The sequence below is a fragment of the Microtus oregoni genome, unplaced genomic scaffold, assembly GCF_018167655.1.
Source record: "Microtus oregoni isolate MIOR12 unplaced genomic scaffold, Mior012 000008F_ref0000371, whole genome shotgun sequence".
In the NCBI taxonomy this organism is placed as follows: Eukaryota; Metazoa; Chordata; class Mammalia; order Rodentia; family Cricetidae; genus Microtus; species Microtus oregoni.
In genome coordinates this window covers 40599923-40609185 of record NW_024543067.1, presented here as the reverse complement: position 1 = coordinate 40609185, position 9263 = coordinate 40599923, and positions in this window count along the sequence as shown.

The window sequence follows — 9263 nt, the reverse complement described above, 5'->3', positions numbered from 1 at the left end:
TGATAGATGAGAACTTTTCAACTTCCGAGGTGGAATCAGAAACCTTTCTCAACTCTCTATTCTGATTAGCCTTTTTATTTTTCTTTTTTCCCCACTACGATTTTGACGTGGTTGTGGAGGCTTTAGGTCAGTGTGAAATAGAAACCTCTGATCAGAAGCACTGTACAGAAACTTCTTTTGAATGCAAAGGAAAGTTCTTCAGATCCTGAAGCAGAGGCATGTGTGATATTGCATGTGGTAATAGCTTGTGCTGAGTATGTGAGAGGTGACTCGGCTACAGTAATTAGGAGCCTTAATCTCTGAGAAAATGGAACACAGTGTTCTTGAGGAAGAGCGCTGGGGAAATATAGCTCAGTAGACAATCATTTTGAGTTTTTATTGCAATTATTTTAGTGTTTGTGCATGTCTGTTTGTCTGTCTGCCTTTCTCCCTCTCTCTCCCTCCCTCTCTCTCTCTCTCTCTCTCTCTCTCTCTCTCTCTCTCTCTCTCTCTCTCTCTCTGTGTGTGTGTGTGTGTGTATGCCAAGGAGGCAGTCAGAGGACCACCTGCCAAAGTCAGTTCATTTATCCCATCATGTAGTTCTTAGGGACTGAATCAGACTTGGCAGCCAGCCCCTTTTCTGATGTGCCGTCCTGACAGTTCAGACCACACTTGTATGCATTCTTCTGTTTATAATACTAAAATGTGCCTACTTGAAAGAAACACCTGAAAATGTCAAGGTGCAAGTTATATTAATTGCTAATATGTTCTCTGGTGCTCAAATAAAATCATGCATATGTTCCACTTTGTATTCTGCCTTTTAATCTCCAGAAATATGGGTTTGTATATAAAATTTGATAGTAATTTTTAGTGTGGCCATTATGCCACTAAGTAATGTGTCCTGATGTATTCAATCATCCTTGTAATAATTGAAGTTTAAATTGTTTCAGGTTTCTCAGAAACCAAACAGTGGCATTTATATGACTATTTTCTCTAAGTATTTTCTTGAGATAAGTTTTTGCTGCTGCTTTCCCTAGAGCGTTCCCTCTTCTGTGCTGGTAAGTCTGCTGTCTTCATAGCCTGAGTCTTTTCATTTTTTTTATGTTTTTAATTAATTGAAGTGTTTAAAGCAATGCATTTTTCTCTTACTATGTTTTTAACTATTTGCTAAGACGTCTGATGTATAATATCCTTACTTCTGTTATTCCCTGTAGTATATATATATAATATGTTTGATTTCATTTTAGGCCAAAGAATTACTTGTGTTTTCAATTACTTATAGATTTGTTCCAGTGAATTTATTTTTATGTTTTGACTTATATTTAAATTGTACTTGAAGACATGTTTGAAATATTTTAGATTTTATTATTTTTATTTGTTCTTGGTTTACATTTACATTTACTTGTGTATATATGCATGTTGCACACATTTGTCCAGGGGCCTAATTCTGGCCTAATCCAGAAAAGTGCCCTGGCTCTAATAAAGGCTGTGGGCTACCTCGTGTGGGTGCTGTGGCCTGAACTCTGCTTCTCTTTAACAGCAGCAGACACTCTTGACTGCTGGCATATCCCTCCAGCACATTTAAGCCTTTCTGTGTAATTTATTATTGAAGGTAACTTGCTGAGAATTCTATCTAAAAGGCAATTACTGCCTAATTCTGCACACACATATAATACACACAAAGACTTCTTCAGGCATGCTGTTGGTGCATCTTATTGATTATCCTGTATCCTTTTCTAATGCAAAATATTTGTATCAGTTCTTTAAGAATTTCATAGACACACACAATGTATTTTGATCATATTCACCTCCATTCCTTCCAGATCTACCCATGTCCCCACCCTGAACTCGGTTATTCATTCTTGCCTGTAACACTTCATATGAAAACTAAAAATATCTGTTTCTATAATTATTGAAATTCGAATCCTGTTTCCCCTTGGATTTTATTAATATAGTCTTCTTTTTAATTCAGATTAACATCACAGATGCATGTGGAATCATTTTAATTTGCAAGCCATTCTCTGTCATAATTAATGATTTATTTTCATCTTGAATTTGACATTTTTTATATTATGACCTGATGGTGGCAAGGAATTGCTTTTGATTGCAAACAGCAGAGGACTGGGAATTGGCAGCACAAGCAGGTCACTTTTCCTCCATCTACTGCCGCCACACTCTCCTTAGAAAGTGCAGCAGGATGCAGGGAGGGCCAAAGCAGTTCTATGATGCCATCAGTGGTCCAGGTGCCTTCTATCTTCTTGCTCTGGCATCCTGTGAGAATCATTCTGATTTCAAAGTCAGCATGTGGTAGTAAGAAGGCGACTCACTGGTATCACACATCATCCCAGCCACCAAAAGAAGGAAGAATACAGAGCTCCTGAGCAGCTCCCCAGAAAGCCTCTCAGACAGCTTCCCTTCACATTCTGTTGGAAAGTGTTTGCTCCTATGGTTGGCATTTGAATGAGACTGAGACTATTGTTATGCTTCACAAAGTAGGCTTTCCCGGAGTGAGTTGCATATAAATGCTGGTATCTGACATGGACGTTTCTCATTTTCATTATTACTCTTTATTTTGTTTTTAGTGTGAATGATGTGTATATGTGCATGTTTCTGTGTGAGACCTGGGGTTCACATGTGGAGGTCAGAGGACAGTATTAGTTGTTAGTTCTTACTTTCCATTTTGTTTGAGATGGTCTCTTGTGTTTGCCTGCATACATCAGGACAGTTGGACCACTAACTTCCATGAATTCTCTTGCCTCTGTATCCCATCTCTGTCAGAGTCCTGGGATCTTAGACATGTGTTGTGGTATCTGGCCTTATGTGGTTTCTAGGGATCCAAACTCAGGTTTTCACAATTATGTTGAAAATGCTTTACAAAGTGACAATATATTTATGTTTAAAATATACAATCTCTCCAATCCCACTGATATTCATTGAATATAATTTCTCAATCTTATTCCAAGTCATTGTCACTAAACATATTTTATATTGTCATTGTTGTTTAATGCGGGTTTCTTTTTGGAATCCTCCTGCTTCAGTTGGTTTAGATTGTCTTTCTGATATGGGCCACCACAACCAGTGGGGAGATCTTTCTATGAAGAAGGGGCTGTTGAACAATTTATAGGATTATTAAATACTCTATGTCTTGTTGCCTTTATATACTTTCTGAGTTTTACCTTTGTTTCTTAAGCTTTTATGTTATTTTTACATTGCTTAGTTATATATTTGAAAGGTTTTCTTTGGTTCTATTTTTGTAACATATACGATGCATAATTTTCTAGTGATTGATTGAAATTTCATATATGAATACTGGATTTGTACCATTCTCCCTTACATTCTCTTCCCTCCAATCAGTTCCTCCCATGTTCTTTCCACTCCTCTTCAAATCCACAGCTTCATGTTCTGTAAGTATAATTCTTACACACATAAACGTGTATGTATGTAAATTTATAAACACAGCCTGCTGAGATAATTTAGTGTTTAGCACTGACATCTTCGGCTAGTCTATCAGGGACTGCTCCCTGGAGAAGACTGATTGTCCCTTTCACATCAGCCATTAAGCCTGTAGTTCTTCTCTGGGTGAAGCCTTGTGAGATTCTTCTAGTGCATACTGGCGTGCCAGCTGGTGTTGTCAATTTTAGGTCCTGTCTATGCAACCATATGGTTTAGATTTCTTGGGTGGAGCTCTCTACCACATATAGAAGACACTATCTCACAGCAGATCCAATTCCTCTGGCTCTTAGGATTTTTCTACCTTTCTTCCAGAATGTTCCCTGAGACTTAGGGGTGGGGATGGGGTTCAAGTTATATAAGTTGGGGCTGGGTTCCCCATGGCCAGCTTTCTCTGCAACTTAGTTGATTGTAACATTCTGTCTGTTGCACAAAAGCTTCCTTTGTGAGCTGTATGTAAAGCTACACTTATCTGTGGGCATGAGGATAAGTATTTAGAATGCTGTTAGGAATTATTCAGCTTAGGAAGGCGGCAGGCGTACATTCTCAAACTCGACCTATCTCAATAATATGGCTATTTTAGTGGTTTAGTAAAGCAACAGCAGTAAATTCTCTTCTGCATCCATGTCCTCACCAGCTAGGGGGAGTAGGATAGGTTTACAGTACCAGTGTAAAATATGTACATATTTAATACATATTTCATACCCTTAAATAATTTAATCAAATCTCATAGTGTACACTTGTCAACACTAGAAATGCATTATTTATTGGCCTCTCCTTGTGATGAGGAGGAAAAGGAACTCGCATGTGTCTTCTCTCATTGTACTCTCTCTCCCATCCACATCTTCATAAGCCTTCAGCTGCTGAATTGCATGTCGCCATTGTGCTTCATCTCTAAGGGCTGAAGCCATCACAGTCTCAGGAGCATTGTACAGATATTCCAGCGTCTTCATATTCCCGCAACACTTATATTCTCTTTTTGAAAAGCAGAATTTTTGTTGCCATTTATGTGTTTTAGATTTGCATTCTTTCCTGGAAAGTGATGCTGAACTTTTCTTCATGTATTTAATCATCATTTTGTAATCTTCTTACACATTTAAATATTTGAAATTGTGTTATTTGTGTCCCTACTTAGTTACAATTTTTCTATATTCTGGATTTGATGCATGATGTTGATTCTCTCTTTGTTCATCTTAGAAAAGGTTTGGATTCTGGACAGACTTGATGTTTTTCTATGCTGGTATGATCAGTGCTTTCCTTCTGATAAAAGAAGATTTGTATTAGCAACACCATTTAGATCGGGAATATAGAATATAGAATATAGAATGTGGGCAGGCATGTAGACAACTTCAGCTTTGGTTCACAGTTTTCCTCCTGTACACATTGCTGCTATTGAATTTGTCAAGGTCTAAGATACTTCCAAAAGATAAAATAGTCTTGAAGTTTCCTAGTCCAGGGAAGATTAGCCACACTTGTGAGACTGTTAGAGACAGTTGCTTCCAAGCTTAACTAGATTTTGGATCACGCAGGAATCTGCATAAGCCATGGATGCTTGGTTCTACTTCCAAATTTTGCTGCAGTCTGGAGTGTGGCAGGGGAATAAAGGAATTTTAAAGACTCTGTAGAAGATGCTAATGTACAGCCAAGATCAAAAAGAAATGCCTGAAACAACAGGATTGACTGCCTTCCCAAGCACTGAGAATGGGCAGCCTGCCTTCATGCACTGATTATCAAGAAAACTGTTCCTATCTTCCCTGTGGTCTGACAGTGTGCAGATAACGTTTTCAGGCTGTTAATGTGTTCAGAAGCATGGAGTGAACCTCTGTAGTCCAGAAACCAACTGCTCTGTGAAAAATTAATAAAAGGGACTTGGATGCTTCTCCTTTTAGCTAAGCCACTAATCAAAAACTGTCTACCTTTATTCAGTTTCAACAGGTCTGGTGTTACCAATGCTATTTAGACTCATGTTTGGGCTATTCTAAAAGGCTATGCTTATTTTTTCTGATTACCTCTCTGCTGTTTGTTTGCTGTGTTTCATGAACCTTCATTTTGAATCATGTAATTAATTATATGTTCCTATATTATCCCCCAAATGTCCACACAGATTACCACCTCTCAACTACAAATTATCCCAGTCTCATCATATTGCCCAGTTCCAGTTTTGAGTGCCACTGTCCATGCAGGCAGATGCAGCTCCTTCAGAGAGAGAGAACAAGGATGGATACAGGAGCCGTAGCCAAAGCATTTCCTGGCAATATATTCATCGCTGCATACAAAGAACTGAACTGCTGCTGCAATTACAAAACCAGGAGGAGAGAGTTAGCTATCGATGGCTTGTGAGATGCCTGGGGAGTCTTGGATAGGATGCTATAGCCTTGATTAGTGTAAACTCACCGAGGAAAATGTTCTATCTGCTGAGTCTGGATGAGCTGATGCCAGGCACATTGCAGAATCTCCACTGTAAAGGTCTTTCAAAGCCCTGAACAAATGTCAATGATTTCAATTCCCTCTTTCACACATTTCTTGAGAAGAAAATGCTTCTTAGTTACCTGGTAACATGCATTTATCCAACTCCCAGCTTTTCCTTTCCTGCCTTTATACACTGCCCATTTCTGTCAGAACGGGGGTGTCATGCTCCATATTGTCACACCAAAAATATCAGTGTTCAGGTACAATTGCCAAAAACAAAATCAACAAAGCCAACCTGTAGCTTAAATAAGAAGAGATTCATTACTAACAAACAAAAAAATAAATGCCAGCTGGCTATGCCAGGTGTTGGAACCCACATATAATTAAGTGGAGGACTCAAAAACTGGATTAGCTTGTCTGAGCCCAGCAGTGACTTGCTGTATGATATTGGAAAGTTACTTAACCCATTTGTATTTTGGTTCTTTTGAAACAGTTATTTTTTTTTAGATTGCATGTATGCAGAACACATATGTTCCTGATGTCTTCAGAGGTCAGAAGGAGGCTCTTGATCCCCAAGAACTGGGATATTAGACGGATGTGAGCTGACTCACTGGCACTAGGACTACAATTCAGGTCCTCTGCAAGAGTGACAAGTGTTCTTAACTACTGAACCATCTTGCTAGTTCCTGCAATTTATTTTCTTAGTGTATGAAATGTAGATAATAATATATAGATTTGCATATAATATACACTAGAACAAATAGCTATGGGTGCGTCACAATTGTAATTATTAGATAATTGTTAATTATTAGTGCCTAATAATTGTTAATAATTAGCTAATTGTTAGTTGTCAATTTTTTACTTCCTTTGTAATTTTTTTCAATCAATATTCTCATTTTGTATATGTCACATTTGCCTGGAAAAAAAGAAACAAATTACATTATGTAGCATCTGCTATGCTCTCAATAGCATCTTCACAACTATGCATTAAAAACCCAAGGTACTAGAAACATTTCTTTTGTTTTGTTTCCTATGTGTTATTTCTGTATAGCTAATAATAAAGCTGAAGCCCAAGGAAACTTTGAAGTTTACTTAAAGTCACAGAGCTAGTGAAAATGGAAATGAAATTCCAACTAATATCTATGCAAAGTTAAAACTCGGATTATTTCCATGAGAATAACATGGAAAACTTAAGCACTCAATTGCTGTCTTTCAGAACATGAGATACATCTTTCCACGCCTTCTCACTTTACAAATTTCTATCAATCAGGTATTATTCTGCTGGGTCTGTCTTTGTAAGTGACTTGACTTTGTTTTCTAGAAGCTTTTAATACCTTTATTTTTTGTTTTAAATATTTTTACTATAATATGCCATAGAGAGTTTTATTTCTGGTTCTGTATCTTTGAAGTTCTGCAGCTTTCTTGTACTTGGATGGACACCTCTATCACTAGGTTTGGGAAATTTCTTCAAAAATATTCTCTATGCATTCACTATGGTTTTCTCCTTTTTCTATGCCTATCACCTGAAGTTTAGATACTTTCATGGTGTCTTAGAATTCCTCAACTGTTTGTTCCTATTTCATTTTAAATCTATCATTGGTCCTTAATACATGATCTAATTCCTCTATCTTCTACTCCTTACTTCTTGGTTTCTGCCTGATCCAGTCTACTGATGAGACTCCCCCTCCCCCCGCCTGAGGATTTTATTTGGCTTATTACATTTTTCACTTTCAATATCATCTCAGGTTAGGTGTTCTTCAGTATGTCTACCTTTATTTTCATATCTTGGATAGACTGCTCTCATTTCATTCGTCTCTTGGTTTTTGGTGTTTTGCAGTTCATCCATGTCTTTGAATTGTTTGAGTAAACTTATAACCATTCCTTTGAATTCTTTTGTAGTTCTTTCTCAGTAATTTTTCATTAGATGTCTGCCTTAGTTAGAGTTTATTCTTGCTGTGAATAGGCACTGTGACCACAACAACTCTTACAAAGAAAGCATTTAGTTGAGGGTGGCTTGCTTACAGTGCCAGAGGTGCAGTCCATTATGATATGAAAGTGAGCAGAAAATGAGCAGGCAGATGTGGCACTGGGGCTGAGAGGGCTACATCATGCAGTCCACAAGAAGGTGACTGATTGTCACACTAGCAAAGCTTGAGACAAAGAGACCTCAAAGTCAGCCCCCACAGTGACACACTTCCTCCAGCAAGGCCACACCTCCTAAGAGTTCCACTCACTTTGGGGGTCATTTTCTTTCAAATCACCAATCATTATGATGGGACCATTGATTTGTGGGGGAACAAAGCTGTCTTTGTTTTTCATGTTGTTTATGTGTCTGGACTGGGACTTGAACCCTTGGAGCTAGTTCATTGGCTGAACCTTTCTTTTTTTTGTATTTTTTATTATAAAAATCTAAATCGCTTTTGTCCTTTTAGAGGTGGTACTTGCAATGCTCAGTGAAGGACTAAGTTCTAGTAAGGAGTATGTATTCTTTTCATCTGCTGGCTTGGTATGTAAGGGAGGAGCCTCTATAGCTAGTCTTTCTCTGAGGGCTTATTTTGCTTCACCGAGGACCTTTTAACTGGGTTTATATCTTTCCCTGTGATTTATGTGTGAGCCTTATCCAAGATCAGCCCTATTTCCCATGTTGGTTCGTTGGCTACTTCTAGACCTGCTTTGAGACACGTGGCTTCCCATATGCTTTGAATGTGAAGTAAACTCTGTTTTCCCCACTTGGGCTGATCCTTCCTCTGAAGCCCTGCAAAGTGTGGAACCCAGCACCAATACTTCTCACGTCAGCTCAGGACTGGTCCTTAAGAGAAGAGTTTTTGATTAACGGACAGAAGTTTTAAAGGTCAATATTATTTCAGGCCCTCAAACATTTAAACTTGTTAACTGTCTATCAAAAATGTCACTGATCTCATCATAATGATCTATAAGTATAAAAATTATTTAGAAATATTTTCTCACCCTTTCCCTTTCCCTCCCTCCCCTCTTCCTTCCACACTCCTAATTTACTCCAGAGATCTTACCTGCTTCCCCTTCCCAGGGGCATCCATGCATGTCTCTCTTAGTGTTCTCCTTATTACCTAGCTTCTTAGCAATTGTGGATTGCAGCCTGGTAATCCTTTGTTTTACATCTAATATTCATTTATGAGTGAGCGCATACCATTGTTGTCTGAAATATATGCCAGTGGAAATTACTTATAATGTTGATCATTTATAACTTACAATTTTATAATACTTGCAAATTAATGTATATTCCTTAATTGGGAGAAGCTCAGTCAATAAAGTACTTGCTGTACAAACACGAAAACTAGAATTAGGCGGTATGAGAACTGATCCTTAAAAACCGCTATTTTGTAAAATTACTTAGTTTCTTTTGCCACATTTATGAAAATGAATACAATGTGATTGGCCAGGTAAAT